Below are 16,943 nucleotides of genomic sequence, written 5' to 3' on the forward strand. Positions count from 1 at the left end.
TTTATATAAAATCTCAAACAGATTTTTGTTGTTGTTGCCCCCACCTCCCCCTGTATGTTTTATCACTGTGTGTCACATATGGGAATAATACATGTTTTGTTCTCTAACAATTTATTCTGAATTTCTGTAGAATCTCTGTATATGATTGAACTTCCTCTGCATAGCCCAACTTCCTTTCCTTTAAATGTGATCTCAATACATTTAAAGCTCAATTTAAAATGACAGTGACTGTGCTCCCGTCAGTTAACGTTTTGGAGCGTTTATTTTCTAAACGGCAAATTGTGATGATCTTAAAACTTCTCTGAAAAATAGACATTTGGCAATTCCTATACCTTGGCATACATTTTGTTGGTTAGTTTTCCATTTGTAACATCACAGCTCAGTGAGAACCTCAGTCTTCCTATTCCCAATTTTACTTTAACAGCTCAATAGGATACTAGCTTTAAAGACCTTAGAACATCTCTTAATTTAAAAATCACTATTCAGGTTACATGGGGAGATTCTAGTAGCCTCAGTGTGAATGAGCAAATTTCCAGAGTGAATGGACAGATTCTCACAGTCTCAGAGTGAATGGGCAGATTCTCACAGTCTTGGGGTGAAAGAGCAGATTCTCAGTGTCTCAGGGTAAATGGGTAGTTTATCACATTAACGGGGTAAATAGACAGATTCTCACAGTCTAAATGTAATTGGGCAGAATCTCACTGTCTCAGGCTGAATGGACAGATTATTATAGTCTCAGGGTAAATGAGCAAGTTCCCAAAGTGAATGGTCAGATCCTCACAGTCTTGGGGGGAAAGAGCAGATTCTCAGTCTAAGGGTAAATGAGCAGATTCCCAGAGTGAATGGGCAGATTCTCACAGTCTTTGGGTGAATGAGCAGATTTTCATAGTCTCAGCATGAATGAGCAAATTCCCAGAGTGAATGGGCAGATACTTACAGTCTCAGGGTGAACAAGCAGATTCCAGGGTGAATTGGCAGATTCTCACAGTGGCAGGGTGAATGAGCAGATTGACAGTGTGAAAGGACAGATTCTCAGTCTCAAGGTGGACTGGCTGATTCTCATGTCAGATGGGCAGATTCTTGGGTCTTAGGTGAATTGGCGGATCTAACATATTCTCAAAACTAGTGGGCATATCCTGAGGGTTAATGGATGAATATTAAAGTTCTGAAGAATTAGGGTTCCATGAGAACTGATAACAGATATAATTTAGTTCCCTGTTGGCAAGTCTATGGGATGATTCAGTGGTGGTCCTCGGGAACAGGCCATTTGTGAAGTCCTAGATGGGTAAATTTCTTATAACTGTCCATGAAGAGCAACATCCAGTGTTGAGTGGGTCCAGATTTGCAGACATCACGGCCCCTGATGACAGAAGCATCGGATTGATCTTCACGAAAACATATTATTCTTCACTACATCCCACACTGGAAGGGAAAATAATACTCTTCTAATTAATATTTACCAAGTGTTCTCGAACTCATCGGCTTTCTGATGAAATTCCAGATTCTTATGATGGAACTACTCGCATCAAACATATTTTATCTTCCTTGCGGAATGAAAGCAATACAGTGTTACATTATTATTATTGTTATATATTGATATTTTGATAATCACTTGGCAAGGAATTTATTTGGAGTTTTTTTATTTGAAACGCGTAGAATATATGATTGTATGTGGAATATATATAAACTTTTTTATATGGAGTAAACATGTCTGTGTGAATGAAGAAAGGTATAAAATCTGAAACACTGGACCCATGCTGTCCAATTTGTATTTTTCCTTTTGTGGATTGAAAGAGGCTTTATACATTTACCGAGCTTTGAACAAGAGGAAAATTCGCTTGTAGTGTGGACCTCTAATCCTGCAATCAAAGCGCTCGTCTGTTGGCTAATTTCACCCTGGATTTTGTTTCAAGCCCTGAAAAAATCCCAAACGTCCAATCCATGTCATCATAGGTTACCCTAACCAGTTCAAGGAAAAACATCTGTAGAATTATTACTTTAAAACAAATGTTTAATCTGTTTGCATCTATTGTTAATGGTAGTGTTTTTGATTATTATGAATGTATTATGTATAGTTTGTTCGTTATTAGGAAACACTAGCACATTATTATTATTAGATAGCAGGAACAAGACCTTCCAATTTTCATTTAGATTTTTTTTTTTTTTTTTTATAAATCAAGAAAAAAAATTGCGTTACACAAAAATAATTGATCAATACGTCAAGATGATTACAATGAAGAATTCCCGAAGATCACATTACTACAATCACTAATCTTGATACTGCAGAAGTTTCAGAACAAACTTTCCCAAGATGCTTAGCAGTTTATTAGCCTTCACAAGATCATACAAATATATTTTGTGTAAGCATTGTCTTAAAATCATTTAGCAGTTTTTCAGTTTTTTTTTTTTTTGCAAACTCTTATTACTTTCCCAATTTTACTATAGAGACATAACAGCAAACCAGACACACTTTTGCAAATGTTAACAGGGACAAATGGTTAATGAGGACCTTGCTCAAATCAGATTACAATCTACAGGACTTTATTATATCTTGTGTTCTAACTGGTGCAGGACTCCATGGACTCCATGGATTCAAAAACTAGCATGTGATAAGCAGAATCCAAAAAAAAAAGGTTTTAAAAATGTTAAAACACACCGTGTACTGGGTTTTAAAATCCTTCTTTAAATTTAGTTTCACAGTCGCTTTGATCGGCATAAACTGTGTTGTTTGTTTTTCTGCATTTATATATTTTTTTGTTGTTTGTAATTTGGTGCATTTTCATTTCATTTGCTGAAAGCAAACAGAAGCCACCAACACAAATTGCTCCATTTGTTGTCTGTTTGTTGGACGTTGTGTGCCTTTCAGTTGTTGTTGTCAGTCTCTGTCATTGTGCTAGCAGTGTCTGGGCCTCCGCTCTCTGCTTGTCCGTCAACCTGTCTATTTTTCTGTCTATCCATCATCTCCCGTAGAAAAACAAGCTTTCTCGTGGTATTTTGTAAAGTTTAGACGTGTTCTTCCATTTTGTATACATTCCAGAGCGCAGTGTAGGAAATGTGTATATATTATTTGTGAATTTTGCACATTCATTTTATGGCTGGGATAATGGGAAATGCAATCAAAAAGCAGTTAAAACGCAAAGCAGTTTCCTGATTCTTGCGAAAAAACCTGGGTGAGATTTAATGATTATCTGTGGATTTAAGAGTTAAAAAAAAGTTTAGAAAAGTAATCTTTATTTAAAGATAAATGCCTGGCGCACTGCATAGGAACATCTGGCTGGTAAAGAATTCTTTGATCAATCCTATAACACTGTCCCAATCAATAAAGTGTGCTGAGGGGCACCATTTCTGGTATGTGTTTCTGATAGAGGGCCACTGGGTGCAGCGCTGCACCTACCTCAGGAGACATGGACTGGACCTGGGTCTGCTTTTAGCATCATCATTTTCAGAGCTCGCTGCTGCCTAATGCCTACTGCAGAAATTCATTATCTACTACCCATTCACAGATGACTCCATATCGCCTTAAATACACCCTATAGATTCCTGTACTGTCTCATATCTCCATGCAGAGACCTGCATTGTCTCATATCTCCATGCAGAGACATGTACTGTCTTATATTGCCATGCAGAGCCCTGTATTGCCTTATACCTATATGCAGAACCCTGTACTGTTGCATATCGCCATGCAGAACCCTGTACTGTCTAATATCTCAATGCGGAGCCCTATGCTGCCTCATAACTCCATGCGGAGCCCTGTACTGCCTCATACCTCCATGCTGAGCCCTGTACTGCCTCATATCTCCATGCAGAGCCCTGTACTGCCTCATACCTCCATGCGGAGCCCTGTACTGCCTCATATCTCCATGCAGAGCCCTGTACTGCCTCATACCTCCATGCGGAGCCCTGTACTGCCTCATATCTCCATGCAGAGCCCTGTACTGCCTCATATCTCCATGCAGAGCCCTGTACTGTTTCATATCGCATATTCATTCTGTGTATAAAAGTACTATTCATTCTGTGTATAGGAGTACTATTCATTGTGTAGAATAGTGTACTCTCCATTTTGCAGCTTATAATATTGCCCATTGTGTGGACGAGAGTACTAAGAGACTCATTTTGAGTAATGATTATTATGAGAGATGACTGTGGAGATCTAAGCATCAGTGATTACTGAATCGGAAAATATTCTATTGCCCTGTGACATCACACATAGTAATAAATCTTATATAAGTAACTAATCTTCTTTCTTCCATAAAGCTGTCACAATGTCACCAATAAAGCAATATTTTTAGAATTGACGAAGACCCCTAAAATGATTGCAAGCTTCCAGCAGATTAGGAGAAACTCAATCGACCTTTCATCTGCCTTCCAAGCCACGGGGCAGAGGCAAACATCAGAAATAAGCATCTGACCTTTAATATTTTATAGAGTCTGCAAACTAGCCCCATAAAACGTATCCGATGTACAGTTAACAGCCCCGAGCAGCCTGTTCCGACCCTGTAAGGGAGAATCACGTCCAAACGCATATCTTCTATGAAAGCATCATATGGTTCTGTCACTTTTATTAAATGGCAAATCACTGTTTATTAACTACCCGTGCAATCCTTCCCTTCTACAAAGGGAATCGCAGTTACAATCCTCACGGTTACATCCCTCTCATTGGACATAAGTAGGACACAGGGTAACCGGGCGAGTCTTTAAATCAGTTGCAGGTGGAGTTTAGGAGACAGACAGATTTATACCGGGAACAAAGGGGGATATTTATCAAAGTGTCCTAAAAAAATGATGGTGTAACTCGTCATTATTTTAATAGTATTAAAGTTTTCTAAAAGTGATCTAAAAAGTGACTGTTTTCTTCTAAGTAAATACCGCCATTTTTTGCAAAAATGTCCATTTCAGAAAAATGACTGATTTATAGTGACAGGAAGAAAGAGAAGTGAAACAAAACACTTTGATAAATCCATTGTGTTGCCAAAAAAAATGGCATACATTCAGTAACGACGTTTAGGTTGCAAAAGCAGCAAGAGATGAAAAATCCTGACAGATTTAATCAATTGTGACAACTAATCTTAGAAAATCAGACATACACTGAACAAAATTATAAACGCAACTTTTTTGTTTTTGCCCCTATTTTTCATGAGCTGAACTCAAAGATCTCAGACTTTTTCTATGTACACAAAAGGCCTATTTCTCACAAATATTGTTCATAAATCTGTCTAAATCTGTGTTAGTGAGCACTTGGATAATCCATCCACCTCACAGGTGTGGCATATCAAGGTACACAAAGTATCATGTCTCAGACTGACACAGTATGTAGACACCCAACAATAATAAGGTTTTTACGAGTCGATTATCATCCCTTCTGGACTGTATTAATACAGGTCTTTCATCGGGTTACAATAAAACATAGTTGTGGGTTTCACCTTCCCACCTTCTAAATAAAAAACAGTCTATAAGAGATAAACTACCAGTTTGCAGGTGCAACCAATCTCATCTAGAACTGTCCAATCTCTGTGTCACCATCCATACAATAAGTTAAACAAACAAGAGATAAGAATGAGAGGAGGAGAAAACACACTCCCCAATGGGGGGCTCTAATGCTATAAGGCGTTTTTAGTTACAGAAGTGTGTTTATTCCTGTCTCTAGTCGGTTCAACCTATGATATGTATAGTGATTATACATAAGTGGAAATGTGCATTAGACAGTTCTGGGAAAGAGATATAAATATATATATATTTTATTATTTTTTTTTAATTTATTTAAGTATCCATAAAATAATAATAATTAGGAACCGGCTGTGACAATTTTGAATGTTCTGAGGATAATTAAGTTTTGTTTTTCCTAATTCGTTTTTGTACAAATATAAAACAAAAATACAAACCTTGATTCCTAATGCCATAGTGTCCCTGTCCATAGTTAAATACATGCCCACCCATTTGCCATGAAATAAAAAAAAAAAGGATTTTACTCATCTTTTTCTTAGCGCTTGACGCTCACCTCTCCGCCTCCCACGCCATCATGGAGAAGATATGGCCTGCACCACGATGTTCAAATCCAATGCTCATCATGTGCATGGCAAGTGTGCATTCAAGCTTCCCAATAGGAAAGAATTGTATTAAAAGCTTTCTTATTCTTATTATTTTTTATTATTTTGTATTATGTTACGTGACCGTGTTTTACTCAGTGAGTGCAGCAAAAGCGACTCTAGTTGCTTTTCAGATGGATTTGAAACCTGTAATGTAAATATTGAATTTTCGAAAAGACTACAATGTTTTACATTGCAGGGTTAAAACGACAGGATCACTGCACACGTTAAGATTAAGTTGTCTGGGTGACTATTGTGTCCCTTTAACTTTGCTTGACAAATATGCAGCCAGGTTAGCTAAAAGTTATGGAGCTATCTGCTGTACCCTAATTTCCATACATATAACATTATAGATGGTTTATTTATTTGACAGTGACCTGATAATCAAGTTTCAAAATTGATCGGAAATTAGGAAAGTTGGAAAAAAATCTAGAACTGTCAACTCACGCCAGTCAATGTTTAATGAGCTGGATAACAGCATTGCTGTAGCTTTAACGGCTGGTTTTAAATAACTAAAACCACGAATAACCTTATGGTAATAAATCCAGGAAATAATAATAACAGTAAGTGGTGGGTTTAAGAACGCAGCATATACCTAAATAGATCTAATTTATTGCTGAGGGGGACTGACTCTGCATCTTTAGATTATCTGTATGATGCTCTCTAAGAATGTACACAATGTGTGTAGAATATGTTCCAGCTGTGCGCTTGCTATATAACTGCGCTCTCTGGGAATATATATATATATATAGAGAGAGAGAATAATGCGCTTCCGTCTGCTTCATAAACACAGGAACAGTACACATGGATTTTTATAAGAATTCTATGTATAAACATCCTCACCGGCCCAGCTGGAGTCTCTGCCAATAGGTAAAGTTGCGGGCGGCAATTCTCGCTGTGATAGGAGTTTATAAGTGGCTTAATTACATAAAACGTCAATCTTTGAATGTTATGCTCTGTTATTGGAGCGCTCAGACAAATATACATAGTGTATTCAATAAACTGTGAATCATAGTGAATTGAAAACCAAATTAAAACATTTGGGCTAAATTGATCACTCTGCGAGTTTGAGAATTTTAACAGATTACATTTTTTTTTCCTAACTTTTGCAATAAGGGTTTCAATTCACTACAATGCATTGTTTTGAGAATAAAGCCCTAAAGTTTCATGATCAATCATCTGAGAATTAGGCAAGGCCCTATTTTAAGGTTAATACAGTATCTATGCTTAAAGCGGCACTGTCATGCCGAATTCCGTTTTTTTTTTAACCCCCCTCCCGCCTCAACTACATCCAATCGACCCCCTAGTCATCCCCAAATGCCCCTATGCCCCCCACATTACCTATTTTTTATTCTTTATTTTCTGCCCCGATCTATATTCAGGGCGCCGCCATCTTTGTGTGGGTAGGTGAAGTCCCTGTGGGACACGTCATCTACCCACACTAGATAGCCCTGAGATTCCCGCACATGCCCAGTGAAACATCTGGACATGCGAATGGGAATTTCACCTATTCATTCATTCATCAGACAGACGAATGAATGAATAGAAAAAATCAGACGAATAAACTAACACTGTGTATCAGTGTTCGTTTGTTTGTTCGGTTTATTACAAGGAGGGAGCTACCGGCGTGCAGCTCCCTCCTTGTAATATGTAAAGACAGAAGCGACAGGGAGCAGTGCTCCCCACCACTTCATTAGCCCCCCAGGTCCTCCCCTCACTCTATGGGGGTCAATATGACCCCCATAATAGCACAAGGGAGATTCAAATCTCCCCAATGCCCCTACTCGCTATATCGCGAGTAGGGGCATGTCCACTAAACAGTGAGCAGCCTGTGGCTGCTCACTGTAAAAAAAAAAAAAAAAAAAAGGGTAATAAGGGGGGGACGGGGGGACCTACTGTCCTCCCCCGCCGGCCCCCACCCCTGGACGGCGGGTGGGGGCCATAATGGGAATGAGGGGGGACCTACTGTCCTCCCCTCAGGCCCCCACCCCTGGGCGGCGGGTGGGGGCCATAATAGTAATAAGGGGGGGGGGACCTACTGTCCTCCCCTCAGGCCCCCACCCCTGGGCGGCGGGTGGGGGCCATAATAGTAATAAGGGGGGGGGGGACCTACTGTCCTCCACCCCCCGGCCCCCACCCCTGGGCGGCGGGTGGGGGCCATAATAGTAATAAGGGGGGGGGGGACCTACTGTCCTCCACCCCCCGGCCCCCACCCCTGGGCGGCGGGTGGGGGCCATAATAGTAATAAGGGGGGGGGATCTACTGTCCTCCCCCCCCCCCCCCCGGCCCCCACCCCTGGGCGGCGGGTGGGGGCCATAACGATAATGGGGGGGGACCTACTGTCCTCCCCCCGCCCCCACCCCTGGGCGGCGGGTGGGGGCACTAAGTAAATTCCCCCCCCCCCATCAAGGTGACTAGGGGTGCCCAAGCCCCTAGTCACCCACCCCCCACCCAAATAAAAAATGCCCCTACCTACCCCCCTCACCCTAAAAAATAGTGAGGGGGGAATAAAATTGCTAACCTGTAAAGTAAAATTAAACTTACCATTCGACGTCTTCTTTTTTCTAAAATCTTCATTTTTCAGCCCCAAAAAAGGCCAAATAAAAAACCATCATAGCCGTCGAACTAAAAATAAAATAAAAAACCCGAGCGCAAAAAAAAAACCCGACGAAAAAGAAAAAACCCGAGCGCACAAAAAAAATAATCCATCTTCACCCATGGAGGGCTCCGCGCAGACTGAGCTCCGCAGGGCTGGGCAAGGCTTATAAAGCCTTGCCCCGCCCTGCAATTAGCCTAAGAACACTCTGATTGGTGGGTTTAAGCCAATCAGAGTGCTCTTTGTCATTTTACAAGCGTGGGAAAGTTCTTTGGAATTTTCCCACGCTTGTAAAATGACACAGAGCACTGTGATTGGATGGCTTGAAATCCATCCAATCACAGTGCTCTGTGTCATTTTACAAGCGTGGGAAAGTTCTTTGGAACTTTCCCACGCTTGTAAAATGACACAGAGCACTGTGATTGGATGGCTTGAAATCCATCCAATCACAGTGCTCTGTGTCATTTTACAAGCGTGGGAAAATTCCAAAGAACTTTCCCACGCTTGTAAAATGACACAGCGCACTGTGATTGGATGGATTTCAAGCCATCCAATCACAGTGCTCTGTGTCATTTTACAAGCGTGGGAAAGTTCCAAAGAATTTTCCCACGCTTGTAAAATGACACAGAGCACTGTGATTGGATGGATTTCAAGCCATCCAATCACAGTGCTCTGTGTCATTTTACAAGCGTTGGAAAATTCCAAAGAACTTTCTCACACTTGTAAAATGACACAGAGCACTGTGATTGGATGGATTTCAAGCCATCCAATCACAGTGCTCTGTGTCATTTTACAAGCGTGGGAAAGTTCCAAAGAATTTTCCCACGCTTGTAAAATGACACAGAGCACTGTGATTGGATGGATTTCAAGCCATCCAATCACAGTGCTCTGTGTCATTTTACAAGCGTGGGAAAATTCCAAAGAACTTTCCCACGCTTGTAAAATGACAAAGAGCACTCTGATTGGCTTAAACCCACCAATCAGAGTGTTCTTAGGCTAATTGCAGGGCGGGGCAAGGCTTTATAAGCCTTGCCCCGCCCTGCGGAGCTCAGTCTGCGCGGAGCCCTCCATGGGCGAAGATGGATTATTTTTTTGTGCGCTCGGGTTTTTTCTTTTTCGTCGGGTTTTTTTTTTGCGCTCGGGTTTTTTATTTTATTTTTAGTTCGACGGCTATGATGGTTTTTTATTTGGCCTTTTTTGGGGCTGAAAAATGAAGATTTTAGAAAAAAGAAGACGTCGAATGGTAAGTTTAATTTTACTTTACAGGTTAGCAATTTTATTCCCCCCTCACTATTTTTTAGGGTGAGGGGGGTAGGTAGGGGCATTTTTTATTTGGGTGGGGGGTGGGTGACTAGGGGCTTGGGCACCCCTAGTCACCTTGATGAGGGGGGGATTTACTTAGTGCCCCCACCCGCCGCCCAGGGGTGGGGGCCGGGGGGGGGGCAGTAGGTCCCCCCCCCCCTTATTACTATGATGGCCCCCACCCGCCGCCCAGGGGTGGGGGCCGGGGGGGGGAGGACAGTAGGTCCCCCCCCCCCTATTACTATTATGGCCCCCACCCGCCGGCCAGGGGTGGGGGCCGGGGGGGAGGACAGTAGGTCCCCCCCCCCTACTACTATTATGGCCCCCACCCGCCGCCCAGGGGTGGGGGCCTGGGGGGGGGAGGACAGTAGGTCCCCCCCCCCCTATTACTATTATGGCCCCCACCCGCCGGCCAGGGGTGGGGGCCGGGGGGAGGACAGTAGGTCCCCCCCCCCCTACTATTATTATGGCCCCCACCCGCCGCCCAGGGGTGGGGGCCGGGGGGGGGGGTGGACAGTAGGTCCCCCCCCTCTTATTACCATTATGGCCCCCACCCGCCGGCCAGGGGTGGGGGCCGGACAGTAGGTCCCCCCCCCCCTGCTACTATTATGGCCCCCACCCGCCGCCCAGGGATGGGGGCCGGGGGGAGGACAGTAGGTCCCCCCCCCTTTATTAACATTATGGCCCCCACCCGCCGCCCAGGGGTGGGGGCCGGGGGGGGAGGACAGTAGGTCCCCCCCCCTCATTATCTTTATGGCCCCCACCCACCGCTCAGGGGTGGGGGCCGGGGGGGGGACAATAGGTCTCCCTCCCTTATTTTACTTAACGGCCCCCACCCGTCATTTAGGGGTGGGGGGCAATATTTTTTTTTTTTTTCTACAGTGAGCAGCCACAGGCTGCTCACTGCTTACTAGACATGCCCCTACTCGCGGTATAGCGAGTAGGGGCATATTATTTACTAATACCAAGTCATTTTTACTTGGTGTTAGTAAATTTGGCTGAAAGACCAATTCAGGTCTTTCAGCCTTTTAGTAGATAGCTCCCTGATACCGTGGGAATTAGGGAGTTATCTACTAAGCGGCTGCAAGATGCAGCCACAGCAATGAATAGGATCGGAGTTTCATTCATTTGAATGAAATTCCGATCCGAACAAAGTACCGAATTGCATCCTAACACCAATGGAGAAACTCTTCTCATTCTGTTAGGATGCAATTCGGCAGTTTTGCCGGCGTTCTGTCTAAGTGACAGGACTTTCGGCAATACTGACAGGAAGCATTGTGGGAACAGGGAGGAAAGCTAGGGATCATGGGAAAATTGCTGTGACCAGCGGAAATGAAGCACACTTTGCTCCTCCGCTGGTCAGAGCTGGTCAAGCGGAGGAATCCTCCATAAGACAGAGTCCCTACTTTGTCTTATGATTTTAAAGAAAACTAAAGAAGAATGGAAGAAATGAATAACAGATCCCGAGAGAGGGGGAGAAGAGGAAGAGATTGAGGAAAGGTAAGTTCGGCATGACAGTGCCGCTTTAAAATACTATAATATATAATATGTGCCAATGTGTGAATTGTTCAGAATTCAAAGCAAATGTAATATGTTAAACCAAAATACTGGGAACAGCTACTTTGACCCAAAATGTTTATTTTCCAAGTCAGTTTTTCCAAATTCAGAGTTCAGTGAATTTCCACTGATCAATTTAGAGGACGCTGAGCAAAACTCTCTGTTTAGTCAACAAACCCCAGATATTTTAGAATTAAGAAAATTGTGTTTTATACACAGTCTATCTACAGTTGCAAGAAAAAGTATGTGAACCCTTTGGAATGATATGGATTTCTGCACAAATTGGTCATAAAATGTGATCTGATCATCATCTAAGTCACAACAATAGACAAGCACAGTCTGCTTAAACTAATAACACACACAGAATGAAATGTTGCCATGTTTTTATTGAACACACCATGTAAACATTCACAATGCAGGTGGAAAAAGTATGTGAACCCCTAGACTAATGACATCTCCAAGAGCTAATTGGAGTGAGATGTCAGCCAACTGGAGTCCAATCAATGAGATGAGATTGGAGGTGTTGGTTATAGCTGCCCTGCCCTATAAAAAACACACACCAGTTCTGGGTTTGCTTTTCACAAGAAGCATTGCCTCATGTGAATGATGCCTCGCACAAAAGAGCTCTCAGAAGACCTACGATTAAGAATTTGTTGACTTGCATAAATCTGGAAAGGGTTATAAAAGTATCTCCAAAAGCCTTGCTGTTCATTAGTCCACGGTAAGACAAATTGTCTATAAATGGAGAAAGTTCAGCACTGCTGCTACTCTCCCTAGGAGTGGCCGTCCTGTAAAAATGACTGCAAGAGCACAGCGCAGACTACTCAATGAGGTGAAGAAGAATCCTAGAGTGTCAGCTAAAGACTTACAAAAGTGACTGGCAAATGCTAACATCCCTGTTAGCGAATCTACAATACGTAAAACACTAAACAAGAATGTATTTCATGGGAGGATACCACAGAGGAAGCCACTGCTGTCCAAACAAAACATTGCTGCACATTTACAGTTTGCACAAGAGCACCTGGATGTTCCACAGCAGTACTTGCAAAATATTCTGTGGACAGATGAAACCAAAGTTGAGTTGTTTGGAAGAAACACACAACACTATGTGTGGCGAAAAAGAGGCACAGCACACCAACAACAAAACCTCATCCCAACAGTGAAGTATGGTGGTGGGGGCATCATGGTTTGGGGCTGCTTTACTGCGTCAGCGCCTGGATGGATTGCTATCATCGAAGGAAAAATGAATTCCCAAGTTTATCAAGACATTTTGCAGGAGAACGTAAGGCCATCTGTCTACCAGCTGAAGCTCAACAGAAGATGGGTGTTGCAACAGGACAATGACCCAAAGCATAGAAGTAAATCAACAACAGAATGGCTTAAACAGAAGAAAATACGCATTCTGAAGTGGCCCAGTCAGAGTCCTTGTCACGATTCGGGGAACCCAACACGCCAACACACACACACACAGAAAAGGTGCAGTACCGGACCTTAGAGTGGCCGGGCTAAGCACACACAGAATAGTCAGGAGACAAGCCGAGTAAGGGGAACCAGAAGACAGAATAACGAGAAACAAGCCGAGGTCAAAGCGTAGGAGAAAGTCACAAAGTCAGATTAACAAGCCAGAGAGTACGTAACCAGAAAACACAAGTTCAGTATGAATACTAGCAAGCAAAGACCACAACAGGGCACTGAGAGACAGGAAAGGTAAGTATTTATATCCTTATCTTAATTCTGATTGGATAACTTCCAATCAGAATTAACAATCACACGTGGGGGATATCTATACCCCCCACTGTGATTGTTGCGCTGTAGCTTTAATGCCGGGTCACGTGAGTGACCCCGGCGTTCAGATATCAGTGCCGGCTCCCAGCATGCAGTGTTAGACATGCTGCCGCTGGGAGGAGGAGAGGAGGACGCGAGCGGCGTGTCAAGGGGAGAGGATGCCGCTCGCTGACCGGTAAGGGGAGAGTGGACCGCGGGCGGCGACGGACCGAGGGTGAGTGCTGCGAGAGGATTGCAGCCTTCCCTCACAGCTGCCCGCGGAGCCCTGACAGTCCTGACCTCAACCCGATTGAGATGCTGTGGCATGACCTCAAGAAAGCGATTCACACCAGACATCCCAAGAATATTGCTGAACTGAAACAGTTCTGAAAAGAGGAATGTTTAAGAATCACTCCTGTCCGTTGTGCACGTCTGATCTGCAACTACAGGAAACGTTTGGTTGAAGTTATTGCTGCCAAAGGAGGTTCAACCAGTTATTAAATCCAAGGGTTCACATACTTTTTCCACCTGCACTGTGAATGTTTACATGGTGTGTTCAATAAAAACATGGCAACATTTCATTCTTTGTGTGTTGTTAGTTTAAGCAGACTGTGATTGTCTATTGTTGTGACTTAGATGATGATCAGATCACATTTTATGACCAATTTGTGCAGAAATCCATATCATTCCAAAGGGTTCACATACTTTTTCTTGCAACTGTAGTTAAAGCCCTGGTATGCATGGAGGTCATTTAATGTACTTATAATGTTGCATTGATGCATTATTAAGTATTTAGAGCAGATTTTCTAAGACAATAGTGCATGTGACTGGTAAAGCATTTTGTTTTTGTGAAATTCGAGAGGCAGAAGTAACGGAACATGTCTCAGATACTAATTGCGAAATGGAGCGTCCTAAATTATTAGCGGCTCCTTGGCTGTCAGGGGATACTCTGCACTCTTGGCAAGTGACTAAATGCCACACGTGGCTTTAGAAAGAATGACACCTAAGGATTAACACCAACTTCTTGCTGAGACAACACATGTGCCCAAAGGAGAATATTAGCTTGTTGGTTCCTCTCGATTATGATATCATGCAGACCTAATCCGATGATGCTATATGTCCGTTCTCTGCGAGCAGGTTGAGTTTTTACGTGACTATTTGCTTCATTTTTCAGTTATGTGTGCGTTGTGGCTTCCAGAAGTAGGGTACCGTATTCTGCCCCAAAAAAGATTGAGATTTTTTAAATTTATTTTTTTAATTAAACAGCAAGTTAGAAAATTGTCCTTTTGTTCTGTTACATAAAACGGGTTAAACAGAGAGATCGCACAGCGTGACACTAATGTGATCATAAACTTCACAAAACAGATCACAAACTGTTTTACAAACCCGATCGCAAAATGTTTTACAAAAGAGAGATCACAATTGGTCAGAAAATGAATGACGAAACAGCGAATGCACGATATTTTACAAATCTCAGGTGATAAAATTGGTTAAAACAATGTTTATTGTTCTCATTGGGAAATGTGAATGATTGTAAAGTTTGTTTAAATGTTGTCTGTAACTGGATTTAGGTAATGTGTGTCTAACCCTTGAACTATGTGTTCCACCATGTGTCATGGTAACCGTGGAACACAAAGTGTTAACACAATGTGTCTAATACAGAGAATTCTGTGGAGTCATATAGAGGGCCCGGATCTAATAAACTGTGTCATGAAGTCTTAAGACTACGTATGGTAGGGTGGCCGTGCTGTATCTCCGAAACATGGACCCGTATGATTTATTGCTTTGGAAAACAGAGGAAGATTAAAGGACCACTCTAGGCACCCAGACCACTTCAGCTTAATGAAGTGGTCTGGGTGCCAGGTCCTTTTAGGGTTAACCCATTTTTTCATAAACAGCAGTTTCAGAGAAACTGCTATGTTTATGAATGGGTTAAGCCTTCCCCCTATGTCCTCTAGTGGCTGTCTCATTGACAGCCGCTAGAGGCGCTTGCGTGCTTCTCACTGTGATTTTCACAGTGAGAGCACGCCAGCGTCCATAGGAAAGCATTATGAATGCTTTCCTATGTGACCGGCTGAATGCGCGCGCAGCTCTTGCCGCGCGTGCGCATTCAGCCGACGGGGAGGAGAAGAGGCGGATCGGAGGAGGAGAGCAGGAGGAGAGCTCCCCGCCCAGCGCTGGAAAAAGGTAAGTTTTAACCCTTTTCCCCTTTCCAGAGCCGGGCGGGAGGGGGTCCCTGAGGGTCGGGGCACCCTCAGGGCACTCTAGTGCCAGGAAAACGAGTATGTTTTCCTGGCACTAGAGTGGTCCTTTAATTTTAGACGTGCAGTTTCTCTGTGAGGAGATGCTCCTGAAACCAGAAGTCAGAGATCACGCCATATTTATTGGATTCCAGACAAGTGTAAACTTGATGTTTAATGTTTAGATAACAAAGCTTGATTGGGATCCAAGTGTGACGTTCGCCGTAGCGTGCAAGCGGAGAGTGATAAATGAATTTTCTGTCATTACTCAGTGAACCCAGTGAGAGCAAATAATCTGTATAAACTCCTATAAAGCCATGCTATGGGAGCGGCTGCCGCCTTATAGTAACTATCAGAGAGAAACCAGCCTCTAGTTCTGACCAAATGCTGGGTGCAATGTTAAATCCTCACTAATATCAGGTCCCTGCTCTGCTCTTCGCACACCTCACGCTCCCATGCTGCAGGACGCCAGGCTATGGATCGTCGGTGGCTGCCGGTATGGTTGTGCCCTCCATGAGGTCTGTACTTCTGATGGACAGAAGTATGCGCATGGCATTCAGCAGGATTCCTCGATTTGCGTTTCGATTGGTAGGTTGCGGCTCGATCCTCATGCCACCGTGTTCTCTATGCCTGCGAGTGCCTAGCCATGTGCATCTGAAAGGTGAAGAGGGAGTGGATGTCAGAGGGGTCATGTTGGTGATGTGAATATGACGTAGGGAGTATAGTTCCTATAGAGTCCTAAGAGTCCTCCCTGCTCAGGGATACTGTGCTCTGTTCATACAAGTTGTCCCTTTTTGTTTTTGCTTAATATACATATTGTCTTCCTGGTATTTGGCCTATGGCCTGTTTTCCATTTATGAAAATATGCTCCATTTATGAAAATGTGCTGCCCGACCTGACCGCTTGCTACCCTAATTAAGGCATTGTTTCATTCTTGACGGTTCAACAGGCTATACCACCAGATCCTCCCTAATACCAGCTTATCACTATTGGAACAACAGACTATACCAATAGGTCCTCACTAATACCATCTTATCACTATTGGAACAACAGACTGTAGCACCAGATCCTCACTAATACCATCTTATCACTATTGGAACAACAGACCGTACCACCAGATCCTCACTAATACCATCGTATCACTATTGGAACAACAGACTATACCACCAGATCCTCCCTAATACCAGCTTATCACTATTGGAACAACAGACTATACCAATAGGTCCTCACTAATACCAGCTTATCACTATTGGAACAACAGACTATACCAATAGGTCCTCACTAATACCAGCTTATCACTATTGGAACAACAGACTATACCAACAGGTCCTCACTTATACCATCTTATCACTATTGGAACAACAGGCTATAACACCAGATCCTAACTAATACCATCTTATC

The 16,943-nt window shown here is 43.1% G+C and overlaps 1 protein-coding gene across 1 annotated transcript in view; it reads left to right on the forward strand.

Annotated features, from left to right (window-relative positions):
- Positions 1 to 16,943, forward strand: part of MICAL2 (microtubule associated monooxygenase, calponin and LIM domain containing 2) — a 208,706-nt gene that overhangs the window by 141,792 nt on the left and 49,971 nt on the right. The gene's annotated exons all lie outside the window — the stretch shown is intronic.

Source organism: Pelobates fuscus, chromosome 12, assembly GCF_036172605.1.
Source record: "Pelobates fuscus isolate aPelFus1 chromosome 12, aPelFus1.pri, whole genome shotgun sequence".
Lineage (NCBI taxonomy): Eukaryota > Metazoa > Chordata > Amphibia > Anura > Pelobatidae > Pelobates > Pelobates fuscus.